This window comes from Gopherus flavomarginatus, chromosome 14, assembly GCF_025201925.1.
Source record: "Gopherus flavomarginatus isolate rGopFla2 chromosome 14, rGopFla2.mat.asm, whole genome shotgun sequence".
Taxonomy (NCBI): Eukaryota; Metazoa; Chordata; order Testudines; family Testudinidae; genus Gopherus; species Gopherus flavomarginatus.
This window is the reverse complement of record NC_066630.1, coordinates 29167194-29187426: the sequence shown is the minus strand read 5'-3', so window position 1 is coordinate 29187426 and position 20233 is coordinate 29167194.

Genomic DNA, 20233 nt, shown 5'->3' with positions numbered 1-20233 from the left:
TAAGCCAATACACCTTTTATCCCACGACACACTATCACATGTTCTTTAATAATGATTGTACCTATGTATTTCAAAATATTGTATTAATTTAAAATGATGCATAATTCACTAGGCTGTACCCAGCCCTGTGAGGATGTGCCAGGAGCTGTCCTGTTCATCCCTTGTGAACCTGGCCAGCACACACAATCTTTGTGCTCTTGGTGTCCAGAGACCAGTGGACTCTAGAACTGAAAAACAGTATTAGAAATCTCATAGGCAGAACAGGTGAGTCCAACTTTGCAGAGAGGGGAAAAATATATCCAGTGGATTTTAAAATCCTCACAAAACCACTTAAAATAGATTTTTCTATATATTTGAAGCGTGGTATCTTGGCGCTTCCCTGGGCAGGACACATCTGAGAACTAATTATCCCAGTGTAAAGTGGTGAATTTTGATATATCCAACCTTATGCTTGTCACTGGTCCTGAAGGACTGACTGGGACCCTTGGCCATTTGATTTTTGATGGGGAAATATCCTGTGATAGGCAGTGGGAGTGGGGAAAAAAACATTTCTCTACAAGTGATGGGGAGAAAATAAAAAAAGAGACTGAAACTGCTCAGCAGTTTGAAATGGGTGGGATAGATAAATGTGCAGGGTGGCACGTGAAGTGGCCAAAAATGCATGGTAAAAGCAATTTATCACATACAATTTATCATCTGCATTTTATTAAATAGGTATGGCAAGTTGTAATTGTAAAAAAAGAAAAAATATTGTTATATTGATATTGATGATTTGTGGAGGCCCTCACTTCTTAAAAAATCCTTGAGATGGAAATTCAACAATATCATGCAAGTTTTCTAAGGGGAAAAAATCCTTCAGTGACATAAAATACTTCTGAGGGTATTGGTGGCTTTGAAGCAAAGGCAGGGAACAATTATGAGTAGTTACTTTCTTTGTTCCCATCCATTCTTTGTTCCATCTTCTTTCCCTTCCACACCTTTAGTCTTTCTGCAAGCCTCTTCCCTCAAAGATTTCGGGACTACAGCTAGCTGGAGAAAGACATTGCAGTTTCATGGCAACTTCTGAGGGTTTGAAGTATTTTTATTCTTTTCCAAAACCAGAATTATGTCAAAATGTCCAATTTTTGGGTTGCAATCTGAGCTTTTCTATTTGGGAAGGTCGGATGGGTATGGGCTTATGGATAGGGTTCCGGCCTGGAAAGTGGGAGGGTGCTCTCCAACGTCTTGAATCTGGGTCTCCCACATCCCAGGATAGTGTCCTAATCACCAGGCTGTAGGGTGAAAGACACATTCCCTTCATTCCTTCATTTTGACAAAGTTTTCATTGAAACTGCTGTGTCTGTGAAATGTTACTGCTTTGAAAAAAGCATATTTCAACAAAATTTTAGTTAATCAAAAATGTTTTGACCAGCTCTAAAAGCATTACTCCTCTATTTCTCTTCCTCTTTATTACTTTTCTATTTTCCTGCAGCTAACTTCTTTCTCCCTCCCTCTCCACCCTTCCTTGGAAGAAGGGCTCCTAGATTAAATGACACTGATAATTTTCTTTTATGTCATCTAGTAGTTCCCCCCACCCTTTGGCTCTTTTGCAGCAGTTTTGTTTCTGTGAGAACCATGCCGCATCCCGCATGATTCTTTACGAAAAAGAAAAATGTAAACTGTATAACCCTTCCAGAATATGTTTCGAAACCGCAGCAGCCATCTGGCCTTCCAGAAGGCCTGCTGTTCTTTTCATGTTTGGAGGAATAGTTTGATAACAAACTTGTCTAATAAATATAGAGCTGAAAGACAACAAAGAAGTGCTCGTTGTTTCCTGACATTTTTGATGTTTTCTTAATTTATAACATTAAAAATGGTTAAAACAGATGGAGTTTAATATATTCTCCTGTACAAACATGTGGCTTAAGTTGTGTACAATATCACTGCATTGGATATATATAATCATGTGAAGTCATTTGGTCCATTTATTCTAAGTCTTTGCAGAATTATTTTTAACTGTTTACAGACTTTTTTTGTAAATGTAATTAGACTTTACTTGTTAGTAATTGTCATTCAGCTCAGGTTTGTCACATAAAATAGTGTAATCTTCAATCTCTACATGAACAGATTTTTTTTGGATACAATTTATTAAGCTTTAATACTTACATTGCTGGTAGGATTTCAAGGATTTACCATCCTTATTTGTCTCTTAGTAAGTTTTCATACACCTCAAACCCCAATATTAAGTCCTAATAAAACTCCCTGAGATGGCATAGATTTCTCTTGAGGCCAACCTTGGGTAATGCACTCATTTGTAAGCTCTTCCCCAAGCATCACTGGGAAATATCAGTGCGGTAAATGACATAGTGGTCAGTTGATGAAAATGCTGAGTATCAAGCTATGGTAAGTATATGCACCATTCTCTTCCTGTGCACCCCAGCTTCACTGCATTATTAGTAGTATGCAGTTCTGCAAATGTGCATAGTTGTATACACAAGGTTGGAAAGACGGGACTGTATTCCCAGCTGTGGTAGATGCAAAGGAAAACGAGTGGGTGTCAGAAAAAAATCAGAAAAAGTGTGTTTGAACCTACTTGCCTTCTGTGCTCTCAACAGATGAAGGGTTGCATTTTTGGAACAGCACCAACCATCATAAATGTTGCTAGAGAAGTCATGACTAGTAGGAAGCTCCTGGGGTAGCATATTCACTTTAGTTCCCTCCAAGCTACAGTTCCCTCACCATCAGTTTTCCACTATAGTCCTTTCCTTTCTTTCCCTCTCCTCCCTCCCTCCCTCCAAATCTTGTACAGGCTTATGTCACAGTCAAGGCAGGCAACCTGCCCTTTATGTTGAGGACAGCTTTATACAACTCCTGCATAACCTTCTTCAAGCTAGTGATTGGAATGTTTGCAACTGCTCTGTACTTTTTAAATAAATAGGTATTTTGAAATTCAAGCCATCATCTTCTAATGCTATTTAAACTATAATGGCACACACAGTGCCATCGTTAGAGCCCTGCGTGGATACTAAATTTGTAGCTGCATCCGATCTGAGATCCGCAAACATCTTCTAGGGATATCTGCAGATTTGCAGGGCCCTACCTGTCTTGACCACAGTTTCTTTTGTTTCATTCAAATGTCTTTCATTTCCTTTTAAGATTGAGGCACATCTGTTTTTCCCCTCCTGTTTTACTCTTATTTAATCCTTGCTTGTTTCCCACTCCCTTTTTATTTTAGTCACTTTATCTTTTGGCTTATGACACCTGGTGTTTTGGTTTGGGTCTCCGGCAGTGGAAAACCTGCCAAGAAGGGACCTATGTTCTAGCCCAAAACAGGGCTAGAATTATGGTGCTCAGGTGCCGGTAAGCAATCTCCCTGCTCACCTCGGACAGTCATTGCTAGCAGGACTCTCTAGGTGCATCAGCAGTGAAACCCCCAGTGCAAAAAACCACTTCCCTTCCCTGAATTCCACTGCTTAGAGACAATGGAGGATATAGTTTGTGTCCTCTTTCTCTAGCAGGGGTCAATCAAGCTTTTTGTCTGTTTTCTGTAGTGTGCTGTGGCATTTTTTATTTTCTGCTTACTTTTTAATGCATTTGGGGGATTTTGTCTCCCAGTGTTGACATTACTAAAGTATTTATTTTATGTGCATATAGGGTAGGTACCAGAGGTACCATCTGTTCCAAAGGGATTCCATGGGATTTTCTTTTTGGAAAAGGAAAAACTGTACTTTGGAAACCTCTTTATAAAATAAAAGACCAAATGAAATGAAAGTGGTAGTTAGGAAGAATTTAACAGGCTAGAAAACATCCCTCTAATAAACATCATTGCCGTGGTGAAATCCAAGTCTGAACCTTAGAGTTCAGAAAATGAGATACTAGCACCTGAATCCTCTAAGCTTAATTACCAGTTTAGATCTGATAGCACTGCCACCACCCAAAAATATAGTGTTTTGGGGCACTCTGACCCCCGCAACCTTCCCTGGGGACCCCAAGAACCCAGATCCCTTGGGTTCTTAAAACAAGGAGAAATAAACCATTCCCTCACCTTTCCCCCTCCCAGAATTTCCCTCCCTGGGCTATCCTGAGAGATACTGATCCAACCTCTTAAATCACCATACAGAGAAGCATCTCCCTTCCCTTCCACAAAGAGGCAAACAGATTCAAGGAAAACAGAGAGAGATTCTATCTCTCCCCCCTCCCATCTCCCCCACCTGTCCTGGTGAGTTATCCCAATCCCCTGGAATAAAACAAGGGAAACAAGAAAAAAAATCAATCAGGTTCTCTAAAAAGAAATCTTTTAATAAAAGAAAGGAAAAAGTAAAGAATTATCTCTGTAACTTCAAGATGTAAATATTACAGGGTCCTATAGCTTACAGACACCAGAAAGAGACTTTCCCCTCAGTACCAATACAAATCAAAATATTCCCAGCAACTACACATATAAACGTTAACCAGCCAGATTCACAATTGCAAATAGAGTAAAACAAACAAAAAGCCTAAACCGCCTGTTTTTACTTACTATTTGAAAAGAAACTTAGAGAGCCTGTAGTAACGTCTGGTCTCTCTCAGACCCTCCGAGAGAAGAACACACAACGGACAAAGAACACACACAAAAGCTTCCCTTCACCCAAATTTAAAAGTATCTTGTCTTCTGATTGGTCTTCTGGTCAGGTGTCCATTTCCCTGCTTGTAACCCTTAACAGGTAGAAGAGACATTAACCCTTAACAATCTGTTTATGACATTTGGTTTGGCTTCAAGTGTGGGAAGCTAACGTGTGCTACCTAATGAGATACCAGAGGGGAAGACGGAAGTGACAAATGGATGCCATGCAGTGTGTACAGTGTATAGACAGTGTTGAAGGCACAAGTCAGAAAGATGTCTAGGTGCTGTAAGGCAGTATGGAAAGAAGCAGGGTTTATTTACTTTTAGTTTATTAATCTGAGTTAGGAGGCAAATGGAAATAACATAGGGACATGAGAAAACAGGTTGGACCTACCTCTGACTATTCCTCCCAACAGATTCCAAAGCTTGCAGGAGTTGGATGACTGGTCTCCTCACCATTCTTGAGTTGTCAAGTCTGACTGGCTTGTCCAAATACTCCCTACTGCTTCCTCAAGGGGTCAGGCAAAGTAGAATTACCCCATACCTTAAGATCCAGATGGAGCTGTGTCTTCAGAGATGTGGATGAATTTATAAGGACTAATGTGAAAAGGATAAAAATTAGGGGTCTGTAGCTACTGCTTGCCCCTCGGATTCTGAGAGCCCTACACTAGACTGGACCTAAGGAAAATCCCCATTCCCAAGTATGTGAATATATTTGGAGGTCTTAGTGTTCAGATGCACAGATAATACTTAAACCTTAGCTTCTGAGGCCTCCTAGTTCTGGAAACCTGCCCCTTCCTGATGTGTCTTCTCTCCCTGATACCACACCTGCATCTTCTTCTGAAACATCTGGTACTGGTGACTTCGGGAGATGGGGTACTGGACAAGATGGACCACAGGCCTAATCCAATATGGGATTTTCATGCTTCTTTCCCCTACAACAAATCTATGGCCTCTCTCACTTTCCTGAAGTTGTCTTCCGGAGGTGGGGCTTTATACTCCTTCCTGGATCTTCAGCGTGTTTGGGAAGAGAGTCAGCTCCCTCATCTTCCTTTCTAGGGTAGCATGATAGGTAGAGCCCTACCAAATTCACGGCTAGATTTAAATAGCTGAAATCAGGAAATTTATGATATAAAAAATCCTATGACCATGAAATTGACCAAAATGGACCATGAATTTGATAGAGTCCTAATGGTAGGCCCATACACTCTAGCCTCACAGAAATCTTTCAGGCCAATGAAGAGTTTGCCTTTCTTTGCCCTCATCCTTCAGCACAGACGGTGGTACTGCTCTGGTACAGGCCCCTTAATTATGGAACCAAAAGCCACCCTAGAGTGCACTGGGCTAATGCAAATACCTTAAGGGCTGTCAATGTTTAAGAAGGAATAGGAATGGTCAAAGATTAACCTGGAAGTTCTATCAGCCTATGCATCTCCTGTAGCCTATAGGACTAACCGCTTGTTTGTGTGAGTATGTGTGTATATATATGTGTGTATATATCTTTTCTTATAGTTTAAGTATTTGGTTTATTGTAATAGGTTTACAGATTTATATTAAAGTAAGCTTTTGGTTGTAATGCTAGAGACCTACAGGTCATATCCTGTATGTTAAGCTAAGGCAAAGTTAGCATATCTATATTAAGACGTTTTACTCAGAAAGCAAAGTTGACCTATATCCTGCTGCCTAAATAGATGAGTACCCACGCCTATGTCCGTGACCTTTTATTTAGACCAGTAGACAATGGAGAATGGCATGGGGGGTTTTCAGTGTTGTACCCACAGACTTAACACGTACACCACAAGAGACTGATGTGCGTACATACCTGTCATCAATATGCACATACATACTAGCCTATGGGGAAAGTGTACCCTAACACTTCTGTGGATGTGAAATGAAATTTGGGCATAAGAGGAAGGATTACCAGCATTTGCCCTATAAAAAGAGTATCAGAGGGTAGCCGTGTTAGTCTGGATCTGTAAAAGCAGCAAAGAATCCTGTGGCACCTTATAGACTAACAGACGTTTTGGAGCATGAGCTTTCGTGGGTGAATACCCACTTCCTCAGATGCATGTAATAGAAATATCCAGGGGCAGGTATATATATGTGTGCTAGCAAGCAAGCTAGAGATAACGAGGTCAGTTCAATCAGGGAGGATGAGGCCCTGTTCTAGCAGTTGAGGTGTGAAAACCAAGAGAGGAGAAACTGGTTCTGTAATTGGCAAGCCATTCACAGTCTTTGTTCAATCCTGAGCTGATGGTGTCAAATTTGCAGATGAACTGAAGCTCAGCAGTTTCTCTTTGAAGTCTGGTCCTGAAGTTTTTTTGCTGCAGGATGGCCACCTTAAGGTCTGCTATAGTGTGGCCAGGGAGGTTGAAGTGCTCTCCTTCAGGTTTTTGTATATTGCCATTCCTAATGTCTGATTTCTCAGTTTCTCCTCTCTTGGTTTTCACACCTCAACTGCTAGAACAGGGCCTCATCCTCCCTGATTGAACTGACCTCATTATCTCTAGCTTGCTTGCTAGCACACATATATATACCTGCCCCTGGATATTTCCATTACATGCATCTGAGGAAGTGGGTATTCACCCACGAAAGCTCATGCTCCAAAACGTCTGTTAGTCTATAAGGTGCCACAGGATTCTTTGCTGCTTTTATAAAAAGAGGTGACCCACTTCAAAAGAGTGCTCCGTTCTCACTTTACTCCATCTTAATTCTCACTTCCTTCTTTCCTCCACTCTATCTATGTTATCGATCTACGATGACTTCTATTATTCATAAGCTATACTTGTTGTTCTTAAACTTCACGTTTCAAAGGAACTAGGCTAAGCCTGGTTTTCCTAAGTTTTATTCTTAGTTTGTTTGTTAGGTTTTGATTTAAGTTTAAGTTAGTCAAGTAAACCCTAGTCAGCTTTGATAGCTCTTAGCATTTTCTAAGCACTGCATCCCTCACTCAATAATTGTGAAACTTGAACTGCAAGGCTGTTCTTGTGTCTCTTACCACTAGAATATCAAGGAAAAGTGAGTATATTAACCAAAGCTTTGTTGCATGTAAATACTATATTATAATATGTATCTTTTGAATAGCAGTAATGCAATTGTAACTTTGTAACTCTGGTTATTTTACCATTTACTTACTATTATTAATTTTAATAAAAAAAAGTCTTTAAGGCTATGTCTGTCTCAGTGTGAGCTTCCTGTCATAACCGTGAGGGTCTTTTATAAATTCTGTGAAGCTTGATTCAGGACAAGAACTTTTATCTTCTGATCAAACAGATTGGCGAACCTAAAACCCATACTAATTCATATTGATGATGATAATTATTATTATTATTAAAATCAAATAAAAGTAAATTAATAAATTAAATTCCCATATTATCCAAATTAGTATTATCAGTATACCCAAAATCAGGCTACATCTTCCTAGGAGGTACTTCCAGGATGCTATATAGGTAATGGGGACAGGAAGGTTGTGAAGGAGGCTCTTTAACATTTTAATTAGTTTTCATAATAGCCCTGTGAAGACCTAGGGTGACCAGATGTCCTGATTTTATAGGGACAGTCCCAATTCTGGGTCTTTTCTTATATAGGCTCCTATTATCCTTAGGGTGGCCAGACAACAAATGTGAAAAATTGAGACAGGGGTGTGTGTGTGTGTGTGTGTGTGTGTGTGGGCAGGGGGGAATAGGACCCTATATAAGAAAAAGACCCAAAAATCTGGGCTGTCCCTATAAAATCGGGACATCTGGTCACCCTAATTAGCCCCCAGCTCCTTTCCTGATTTTTCACACTTGCTGTCTGGGCACCTTATGAAGACCTGATCCTACAGAATTTTTTAGAAAATATTGGGGTGGGGGGTATGACTTGTGTGTGGGGGTTCCCTATAGTTAGTGAATGCACATCACATACAAATAATTCAAAATCCAGATCAGCCTAATCATCCATCTCTAGCAGTTGCCTATGAGGGGCTGAATCATGCAGTCCTTGTGCAGGCAAAGCTCTCCTAGGTTTCGATGAAAGTCATGCCTGTTTGAATACTGCAAGTTCGGTTCTTAAAAGGGATGTTGAGTCCTAATTAATGCTTTTAAAAAGTGTTGAGAGTCTCAGAGGAGAACTACTATGGTTCAGGTTTTTAAAGCAGGGCGGGAGACTGAGCCGCCTGTCTGCCATCCATGTTAATGGAAGATGTGTAGCTAACTACCCTGCTCCACTTTGAAAATTCAGCCAGATGAATCACATCATGGTATTCACACATTTTCACTTTTGAGCAGGGGAGGTTCATAGTTCACCTCTTGTTTGGCATTCTCACACCATGGCAGAGCGGTGTAAACTATCGACACGTGCATGCAGAAGGAAATATAATAATTTGTAAAAGCATGGAAGCAACTTACTTTGAGGACTTTCCTTTTGTTTTGGGCTTGGGCTGGTTTTGTGTAAGGTGCTGGATACTTTGGACCCTACCCAGCAAGGCACTTAAGCACTTGCTTAACTACTTACATATTTAAAGTAAACAATGCGCTTAAGGGCTTTGCTGGATCAGGGCCAGCGTGTTTATCACCTTGATGATCAAGCCCCAAATCAGAAGAGTCCATTGCAAATCAAAATGAACATTTAATGGATCAGAACTGTTGTTCAGACAGACATGTACTTCAGATGCACAATCCGAATATCAGGAATATATAAAATCACTGCTTTCAACCTAATTTATTCTGCTTAAAAATGAGGTTTTCAAACAACTTGCTATCTTAATTTTAGCATTTTGACTCCTTTGTGTGCTAACAAAAAGAAACATGCAAATGAGCTACCACTTTGCTTTCTAGCAAAAATGTTTCTGTGCAAACACTTGACTTTATAACATACTTCACAGTTTTTTCTTGTAATTAGATGTTAACGCTATATTTCACTTTGACTTAATTGTTGGAAGGTGAGTCAGTTTATACTTGCTTATCCATTTTATTTGGCCCTCTGTTCATCCAAATATTGATTTATATTTTGTATATTGCATTTGTTTGGTTTGGTTTCTGCAACAATAAGTATAAATATACATATACTCTGCACTACTTCCCAGAAGCATCTAGTGCCATTCAGTACAGACATTCTTTGTTACGTATGCGGTGTTCTCTGAAGAACAAGTAAGTGGGAGTTTTGCCTGTGTACAGACTGCAGTAAGTGGTCATGAAACAGCTACAGTGCTTCTGTAACTCAGGTTGGGTCAGTGAATGAGCTTGAATGGCTTGAAGTGTCTGTGAGAGACAGGACGCTACAGTGGTTGGAGCCCATATTCTCTTTCATCAAGTTGTTTTCATTTCATTTGAATGTGTGAGTGTTTTCCGATTACGTGATCTACAGCAACAGATAAGTACTATCTCACTCTCTCATATATACATATTTGCTACAAAATGGGCACACAGGTGCAAAGGATGAAAATTGCCAGTTAACTGTGTGAAGAAATGGTCAGTCTCTTCTGAAATAGGCTCTAATTCAGCAAAGCAGTTGTGTTAAATCTTAAATATGTACATAGTCCCAATGGATTCAATGGGACTGCTCATTATTAAAGTGAGAGCATGTGCTTAAGTGCTCTGCAGAATCAGGGCTATAGTGATAGAGTGATTGGAAATCCATGCCCTATTTGCCTACACACTTACACAGCCGAGCTAGTGTAAGAGTAGGGTGATTGCTTATAAAAGTTAAGTAATTTTATAAATACTGAAGGGGAACAATTCATGCAGGCGTTGGCCTAGGATGGGATTTTAAAAGTGCCTAAATGACTTTAGAGATCAGCTGACATTGGCTTTCAATGGGATTTGGACTCCTAAGTCATTTAGGTGCTTTTGAAAATCCCACCATGGGTCAAATCTTGCATGAATTGTTCCCAATTTGGCTGGTTATGCTTTCAGTTTTGGGAATAACCTTTTTTCCTACTCCCTCCTTCCTCCACACACTGAAACCCTTGTCCCTCTCCACTCCCACTGGAATAAATAAATAGGACCACATTCTGCCCTTAGGCTTGCGCCCTTACATTTGCCATTGACTTCAGTTGGGCTACTCACGTGCTTGAAGTTATGCACATATGTAGGTACTTTGCCAAGTCAAGGTTTGAATACATAAATAGTGTAGGCTAAATTCATCCCTTGTATAACTTCACTGACTTAACTGTATATCAATTTTACACTCTCTCTCTCTCTCTCTCTCTCTCTGTGGGGAGGGTTGTTCCTGTGAGTCTCTCTGCACTCCCATGCACTTTCTGTTTGGTCACAGATATTCAAGTAAAAAAGGTATTCCTCCCACACAACATATGTTGTTTCCTGATTTTTGTAGAATAGTGTAAATACAATGCTGCTGTTACAGTACATTGTACAGAAATACTGTAGGCATGCATTTCTCAAACACTGCTCTTTATTTTGAACAAAGTACAAAAGTGTTACTGTTCTTAATGGGGGCAGGACAGAGCTGTGAGCTTGAAACTAATTCAGCTCAGATTTATATTATAGACCACCGGTCAATGTAAGTGCATGTTGTGTACTTGAAGAAAAGTACAATGTATATCCTCTCAGTAAGGGTTCTCTATTATAAAAGGGCTTGGTATTGCTTGGATATTAACTATACTATACTAAACCCCATAAACACCTTTTTACACATAGAGTGCACACTTCAGTGCAACAATCAAATGCTTTTTTATAAACAACAATCTTATGGAAAAGAGGCCTTTGATTGCTTTCCAAGAATGGATTGAAATCTTAGAGAGATGTTATTTAATTCCAAGGAGTTAGAATGTTGGTTGGTTTGTATCAATAATAGGCATCTAGTAATGATTACTATAATGGAGGCTTTTTATTTTACTGCTAGAAACTGAACCATTTAAAAGTATGAGTTTATGATGCATGAGACATTTGCTAAATTATTTGCAAACTATATCATGTGCCAACCAGAATTTTCTTTTCATGTTGGTATGTGTTCATCTTACAAACATATAAAGAAAATGAAATTCACCTAAATAGATGACTAAAAATAAGCCCTGGGAAAGAGAAACAATGCTACCATTTTGCTGGTGGTTGCTTGAAGACACCAGAGTGGTGAGCTTTGGCTGAAGTGTCAAACTTTGTTTTTTTTCTTTACAAATAATTACTTTGAAAAAGCCCATTTTGTTTTATGCCAGGAACAGGTGAAGACTAAATGCTAAGAGCGCATTTGGTTGATGTTAGATGGTAGCCGCACATGTCATCAATCATTTAATTTCATTGTCAGCCTGTGAGTAAACAGCAGTTGTTTTGTCTAAAGGTGAGATTGAGTTATGTGTGGCTGAACTACATGGCAGATGGATGTGGGGTTTTTTTGTATGTTTGAATACTAGCAACTAGCTATTAACATACATTGTGCAGATGGTAAATTGTAACCAAGTGTGTGATGCTGAAGTGAAGGAGTGGAACTCAGGAAGAGCGGTTGCTTGCCTTGCCGTGCTGTATATAAAAGGATGGCTAGCAACAGTCTTTCTTCACATGAATCCTCATCCGTACTCAAGTTTCAGAACTACACTAGAAAACCAAAATACTGTAATTACTGGCTTGAAGAAGATACAGAAGAGCTATTTGCCAGTAAAATTTAAAGTATTTGTTTATTTAATTTATTTGCCCAGGAGAGCTCACCTTTGAGGCAGCATCTGTTTTTCATTCAACTAATTCTACAGCTTGAGAGATTGAGGCACAAGGAGGTTAATGACTTACTCAAGGTCACAAAATGAGCACCGTACGGTGCCTAGCATAATGGAGCCTTGATCTTGGTTGGGGCCCTCCAATCGCTACTGTAATATAAAGAAATAATAAAAATTGAAGACTGAAACTCACTTAAGATTGGAATTTTGCCTTTCAGATCCCACGGGCAGCAATAGGAATTGCATGCGTATATCTTAGGGCAGAACTGACAAGTAGGGCCTAGTCATATGTTAGGTTAGTCATCCAAAATTCCCATTGAAGTCATTTGGGTGTTCTATAGTGGGATTGGGTCCTTGGAATCCTACAATGCTACACAATCTTTTAAAAAAAAAAATTGGTGAGGATAAAAACCCTTTGCTTTTTCAGTACTGTTGTATTTCCTTCCTGTTTACAATGGACATATACGTGCACGTTAAAAATACTTAAAACAGTTAATCTTTTAAACATGAAAATGTTTCCAATAGTAAAGATTGTCATTAATTTTCATAGGCTACAGTTAATATAGTTTGATGCTATCAAGTTAAAGGGAGGAGCTTATTGTATTTTATCAGTCTTCTGGTACGGTAAATATTTTATCAAGTTTTAAACGTTAAAGGAATGGTTTTGGTGCTTTTTGAACAGTTTCCCCAACAGTGCTGTCGATCTTATTAAAAACATTCATTATGTTGGCAAGGAAGCTTTGAGTGATTTAAGTTTAATACCCTGGTTCTTCACCTCTGAAGACATGAGTTCAAAAGTCGTCTTGGGTCACAATTGAAATTAGCTTGCTAACCTTAGCATAGCCTCCTGTGGATGGACATTAGGCCTCTTCACAAATCTGTAACAATTCACCATTTTTATCTGTGTCCAAAAAAGTCTCAGCAGTGGAAAAGAAACTGGTATTGCAAAATAGATTTGAGGTACAATATATAAGCAAAGCTTGGTAATGCATATTGCCATGCATTATGTTTAGCGCTAGACGGTGCCATCAGCCCCTTAAAAGCACATTTTTAAAAAAAGGAATTCATCACAAGAATCAACCGTCAAGACTCCAATCAAAAGTGGTCCAAATGCTGCTCATAAACTTGTTGATTTTGATGGAATTACAAATCTAGATTGTATTTCAGCCTCACTCTAATTTAATCATTTTGAATCATGGTATAACAGTATATAATTTGTGTATTAAGGTGTGGGGCACCTTTTCATTATGATTTAATTCAAAATAAAAATAATTAATGAATATTATTTGGGCAAATGTTTTTCTTTAAATGATTGACTGCCCTTTATATATTATTTTGCCGTGAACAAAGACAAAAGTTTAGATAGATCCATTTTTGGCTCTATATAAATGTATCTCTGATCTGCATGTCTTTGAGAGTTTGTGACTTTTCTTTGTATATTAGCAGCTTACTTGAAAAGCGTTCTTATGAACTAAATTTTTCCAATTGTTATAGTATATAAATGTGTTTTAGCAATGTTTGAACCAGTTTTATCAATACCGTAGATCTTCATTCTAGTTGCAGCAATAATATATTCCTTGAGTTCCCAGTATATATCACTATAGTGTGGTACCAACAAAGCTTGTTTAATAAAGAAATGCATCATATATCATTATAAATCTCTCATTAAGTCCTGTTCATATCATATCTCACCACTGCAACATCCTCCATTCTGGCCTTGACAATCCCATTTTACACCTCTTATTCATTCAAAATGCTGCTGTAAACATCATTTTCCTGGCCTCAACCAAATAAGTCTTTCCTTCCCCTTACTCACACTTCCCCTGTTATGCATCAGACACAAACTACTTGTCTTTACTTTTAAGGTCCTTTTATGGCTTATCTCCACTTTACCCTCTCTTAGACAGTACTGAAATTCCATTTCCTATCTTCATTTTGCGAATGTTGACTATTTAAAAAAAAAAAAAAGCACTTTTTCCACCTTATCCCAGTCCATCCCTTTTTCATGGGAGGAGTGCTGTATAAAGCCAACTTATTGTCTTCTTCAGATTTCGCCTTAAATCTCTTCTCTGCCGTGGTGTCTACAAAAAATGGTTAGGTAGCTGGTGTGCCGTGACCTTTGTTACCTTATGCTCTATCTGGCTCTTTGTTATATCCACCTGTTGTCTCATCTTCTACTTAAAAATTTAAGCTCTTTGGGGCAGGGACTGTCTCTTTGCTATATATTTGTACAGCATCTAGCATGCTGGTACTAATGTAATAGAAATAAATACTAATAATATGTAAAAGTAATTTGTGCCTTCTTTAAGGCCCTTATACTGCCAGACCATTGAACAGTAGCTTTAAGGTGTGGAGTCTCAAAGGGGAGAGAACTTGGAAGACGCACTAACAAAATTATATCAATAGTAGCCACCCAAATGAGATCAAGTGTGTAATGTTCAGTTTGCAGTCTTTAATTCAAGCAAAGCTAAAAATAACATAATCTAACCTACTTTTTTTGGTGGGGAAAACGCAAGGGTTGAATGAAGCATCTTAAGCAATTCTTTCTCTCACGCCTCTCAAAATTTGTGAGAGGAGAAGGTTCTGTATACTTTGCACTGAAAAGCATGAGAACTTTGGAATCCTATTTCTAATATAGCTTTTTGGACCCAATAAATAGTGCCAGGTCTAGCAGACAATACAACCATGCCTAACAATTGAGACTTTGGAAGAACACACAGAATCATTAGTTCTTTCATTATTTTTGACATTGATTTGTCATTAAGAAAATGTATTACAAACCAGGTTAAATTGATTTGAAACATCCATTAATGTATGTGATTGATTCATTTGCTTTTTGTTTCACCTTCTTGATATCCTAAATTTATTATATAGTTCTGAGGTTTTTTGTGATAATGAACATTGTATTTTTGTTATATAAAAGAGGTCTAGTAATTAGAGGTGCTGGTAGCTGGGGATTGTGGGTTCTGTTCACAGACTGTCTTGGGCTTGTTTGTATGGCCTCATTAGTTTACACACATGTACAGTGGAGTGAATTTACCAGTATACCCGTCAATAATTGTGCTGGAAGTATTAATGATTCTAAAGTGCTTAGAGATCCTTGCACAGAAAGGGCCATTCCTTCTCACCTTTACTGCCACCCCAGTAGCTCCGCGTTATATCATTCGTTGTCTTTACTGATGTTACCTGTACAAATGCTTTTGACTGTCACCTTGTGTACTAATCGCCCCTCTGCTAGGGGTACTTCTGTCATTCCAAACCCCTGATCAGCTTCAGACAGACAGACAGCTTCCATAAAAATCTTTCCTTTTTCCTCTCAGATGTGGAATTTCTCCCTGTTGTCCCCTCAAAGCCACACCTGTGCCTAGGATTGAGGACAGCAGTATAGTGAGTCCTTTACCAGAGAGAAGTTAAAGGTCTAATGTTTCCCAAATATTCAGGACTAAAAATGGGAGGGAGATACTCAGTACTCCAATTGGTGGTGGAGATGGGAATCACACAGCATGTGTTCTACCCCTGGAAGGTGTCTAAATTTGACTCATTGTTATGCACAGAAGAGCTGTTTTAGAGATTTCTGTTTAAACTATTGTAAAAATGGATTAGCTGTATTTATTTCTCCCTAAGAAGCCTGCATATTTGGACTTATGGCTTTACAGTGAAGTGATATAGAAAAGAGTCCCAGTAAACATTTCTAAATCTCTAGAACGCTTCTAAACTTGACCACTGGTAGTGATTAGGGGAAATGTGGGTACAACAAGGGTAAAGATAAGGCCCAGATAAGGTTGTACATGCAGTTATGTGAATGTAAATAGACAGTTTTTAGTATCAGCTATTACTGCTGTTAACCAACTCACTTTAGTGTACTTAAGAGCTGCACTTCTCAGAGACAGATAGCAGGGGCAACCATGAGGGCAGCTTGCGCTCTCAGAAATGTGGATTATCTTTCTTTTATCAATTGCCAAACAGTGACACAGTTAAATGTCATTACACTCAAACGCTTCCTTTCTATTTTATGTTTATCCTTGATTTCCAGATAGATTTCTAGGGTCAGAATCTGAATTGCAATGAATCAGCGTAACTCTGTTGAGGTCAATAGAGTTATGCCAAATTACACCAGTTGAGGATCAGGCCCCAAATGTATAAACATATTGTATTCTGCTATTTGCGAGTGGAAAAATCTATATTTTATTCAGTGAGCTAAGAAAACACTGTCCTCAAGCTTTACACATCCACTGGCTCATTAGGGTATGTTGCGAGGCAGGTTGAATTCCACTGAAGAAAACTGAGTCCTTGTATAAAAGATATTTTCAAACTGCAAGATGTATGGAATATTAAGGACTGCATTTCACACCCAGCTTCTTAATGCCTGTATGTTGAGCTGTATGTTGTTGCCAGTCTGTAGCTTCTCCTGTCCTCATCTTACTGCGCTGCTTAGGTTTGTAAGTAACAAAGCACTGTGGTCAGCTGGTGGCAGTACTCTCCCTTAATCTTCTTCAATGTTCCTGTAGGATCTTGCCCTAAATTTCCCTTCTGAATAGATGCCTGCTATGTCTGACATTCTGCATCAGAATGTGAAGCATTTTATTGTGAGTTCTCATTATCAAGGGGGATATCTGTGTAATGTCAGAAGTTGCAGGTGTTTCATTGAACAGACTCTAACACCTCTTTCCAATCTAAGGGTATGTCTTCACTAGCATTGGATTGGCAGGCAGCGATCGATCCAGTGGGGATCAATTTATCTCATCTAGTCTAGGTGCGATAAATTGATCCCTGAGTGCTCTCCCGTCGACTCCTGTACTCCAGCTTGGCAAGAGGCGCAGGCAGAGTCAACAGGGGAGTGGCAGCAGCTGACTCACCGTAGTGAAGACACCACAGTAAGTAGATCTAAGTACTTCGACTTCAGCTACATTATTCACATAGCTGAAGTTGCTTAACTTGGATCGTTCTGCCCCCAACCCCCCATGTAGACCAGGCCTAAGGAACTACTGTACTGCAAGGTCACATCTGCCCACCTTGATATGTCTATAGGAAAATCTTACAATATCTTCCACAGTTTAACATGAAAAAAATGTATAGTAGCGTATCAGATAGAATGGGAAGCCCAGCAGGCGTCAACTATAGTGGTGGTGAGATAGAGAGTTAAGGCCCTGACCCAGTATATCATTAAAGCATATTCTTATCTTGAACCTAGCTGGGACTAAATGAAGCGCAATTAATTACTTTGCCATTATTTAGTGCAGTTCCAGAAGGAGTGAAGAAAAGAACCCAGTAGCAGGAAAAAAGGGAAGCAAGAGGTAGATAAGTTATACATTCATGTAAGGGTTTTGGGTTGGTAGAAGGAGCAAGAATGGGCTTATTTTGATGGATTTATTTTGGTGTTGGGAGGAGCAGAAATTTGCCTAACTGAAGACTAAGAAGATGTTAGTTTATGTGTGTTGCATTGTGTATAAGCTTTATGAAAAGTAGACATTGTGCATGGATAGTAACGCTTTTCCAAGCACAAAGGTACTATCCCACATTATTGAAATAAAAGAGTTGCCAACTTTTATTTAATTACATAAAAACACATTTGAATGAGCACAAAAGCAATCAGAAACTTTGACTTATGTATTTGCTCTGCTCTCTCATACTTAAAAACAACCAAACTGGTTTTTTATTAAAAATAATAAAATTGCATAGAGAGCTAGTATTCTGAATTTCAGCCTCCATCAAAGGTTCACTACCAAAATGAATATTTAGAATATGTATTGCGAGTTGCAGCAAACTTTTTGTAAAAGCTAGTGCTCATTATTGCTGGCTCCTTTTCTCTTCACACACAACAGCGTTGCGTATACTATTGCTTGTGAAAGTTTTAAAGTGTAAATGATCTGTCTATAGTTTTATTCTAAAATTAGTCCGCTCCTTTTTTTTTTCTTTCAAATTACAATTAAATGATTTTGAGAACAGACTGGAGTGATAGTAGAAGTGGCATTAGAAGAACGTGACCAGTGCACCCATCTGTGGGCCTGACTGTGCCCCTCTTCAGCACGTGTGGAGAGGATGCTCCATGTGTCAATTTCGTGAAAATGAAGCTTCAGCTGAATCAGTTTCCCTCGTTCTCCAAACTCTGTCAAGTTCTCTGCATGTCCAGAATCCATCTGGGGGCAGTGAGCTGGCTGGAGGAGGTAGATGAGGGCTAGAGTCAGGGTTGGGCAGAATGCACATCATTCCCCTCTTCAATGGCTGCGCAATGTTCTCCAGAGAAACTTATCACAGCCTCAGGTCTCTGCAGTGCATGCCTTTGTAGGTTACCGCTGTTTGAAAGAGGGTTCTGGAGGTGGGGTGTGCCTATTACTGTGGTAACACTGGAATCATGTTGTGAAAGACCCAGGAAAGTACCCAGAGTTCCACACAGGACACTGCATAGATGAGTCAGTGTCGTCTGTGACTTCCCTGAATCTATGGTGTTTGTGGAACAGACCATCATTATCTTCTTTGGGGGTTGACCCTACCCATACCTCTCAAAGAATGAAAGCAGAGAACTCAATGATGGGAACCTTCAAGTCTAATGTCCCCTACGTGTGTAAGGGCACCGTTTTGGTTCTAAGTCTTGCTTTTCTTCCTAAGAGCACTGATGGTTTTCTTATCTACAAGGAATAATTAAATGGCATTGTGCTTGCACACTTTCCTTTTTCTGTTGTTCAACACTGAACATTTTAGGAACTATGAATATGAAATGTATATTAAAATGCCTTCTATTGAATAATACTGTCATTTTTACATTCTTTATTGCTTGTTATTATTACACACTACATGCTACATGCAAAATCTCCTGAAGCCTTCCTTTGTCTTCCTTTAAGTCTTTAATTATGAACTGTATGCATCACCACAAAACAAATATCTAAAATATCCAGACAACCAGTCACTGGAGAATAGTAATTATCTTCAGATATTCAAGGGATCAAGTTATTCACCTAATACTGTTAAGTATTACATATTCTGGAAAGCAGCGAAGTTGTACCATGGCTTTTATTGCACACCATTTTCAAGTCCTAGTTGGCATGTATGTGGTGTTCAATAAAAGTGAAATTCACCGGCCCGCATTGCTTCGTGCACACACAGCCAATCGAACTATCTCCAGCTGTGACCTAGAGTAATAATGAATGGTTACCATTAAAAAGTAAGTAGAGGTGTATATGATATTCACTATATAATTATAAAAATAAGTGTCTGAGTGTACACGTGAAATATAATAAAAAACACCAATAACTATTCTAATTCTTTCAACATCACTAAATTCCACCTTGACCACTTAAAAGCTTCTAGCGAAAATAATCCAGATGCTTTATATATCTTTCTTCCAATAGTATCTTGCTGCCTATAAGTTTTCTGTGTTCTCAATTTAGTATTCACATTATAGTTCTTATAAGGTCATCAAGGCTGCTACATCATTCCTCAAGAACAGCTATTAAGATGTAACAATAGAAAACATTGGAATGATATTGTTATAAAATATGTACAATTTGTTCACATTAATGAATTGGATCAAATGAGTCCAGAACCCTTAAAATTGCTGGTCAAAAGTTGCAAATGGTCTACATGAGGTTTTTATAGAAAAACGTGGAGAACTTCCTCATTGCTGGCAAAAGTCCATTACAGATCTTCAGATTGTACAATGTTGGGAGGTGTTTGATAATCAGATATCTGCAAAATCCAGATAGTGCATAAATAAAAAGGATAAATGATACTTCCCAACCTCAGAAATGTTTTCCATTAAGCAGATCTTTATTTATATATATATATATATATATTTAAAAATGAATATGTATTTATATATTTTTTAAAATGAAATAATTAAAATAAATCTCATTATTTTATTCTATCATTTATTTCAAAGCAAAAGAATGCCATATCACCTGTTATTTAATGAATATTTTATAATCTACCATTTATAATGACCATGTTTAATTGCTCTAATTTAAAAAGATATCTGATTGCATGCATGTAACAAAAACCATAATTGTCTT